The sequence below is a fragment of the Cynara cardunculus genome, assembly GCF_001531365.2.
Source record: "Cynara cardunculus var. scolymus isolate 2C chromosome LG 2, CcrdV1, whole genome shotgun sequence".
In the NCBI taxonomy this organism is placed as follows: domain Eukaryota; kingdom Viridiplantae; phylum Streptophyta; class Magnoliopsida; order Asterales; family Asteraceae; genus Cynara; species Cynara cardunculus.
This window is the reverse complement of record NC_037529.1, coordinates 61,153,087-61,153,419: the sequence shown is the minus strand read 5'-3', so window position 1 is coordinate 61,153,419 and position 333 is coordinate 61,153,087.

The window sequence follows — 333 nt, the reverse complement described above, 5'->3', positions numbered from 1 at the left end:
ACCATCGTGGAACCACCGCCGACCACCGTTGATTTAGTAACGTCGTTTGGCTTATGGTTATATTTAGGTTGGGTATTTTATATTGTTTTACATATTAAATAATTATTTTATCAAAGTATTTTTAGGTTTTAAAAAATTAAATTTTTTTGAAAAAATGCATTTTGGTCATTTACCAATATTTCATTCAAATTCCAAAATTATTGTGAACCAACAGACATATCCCAATTTTCTTAACAGATTTCATTTCAATATCTATCAACCAAACACACAGGTGGTCAAACCTAACAACATTTCATTCTAAGTTCTTCAAAATCAAATTCCTTTAACAGATTT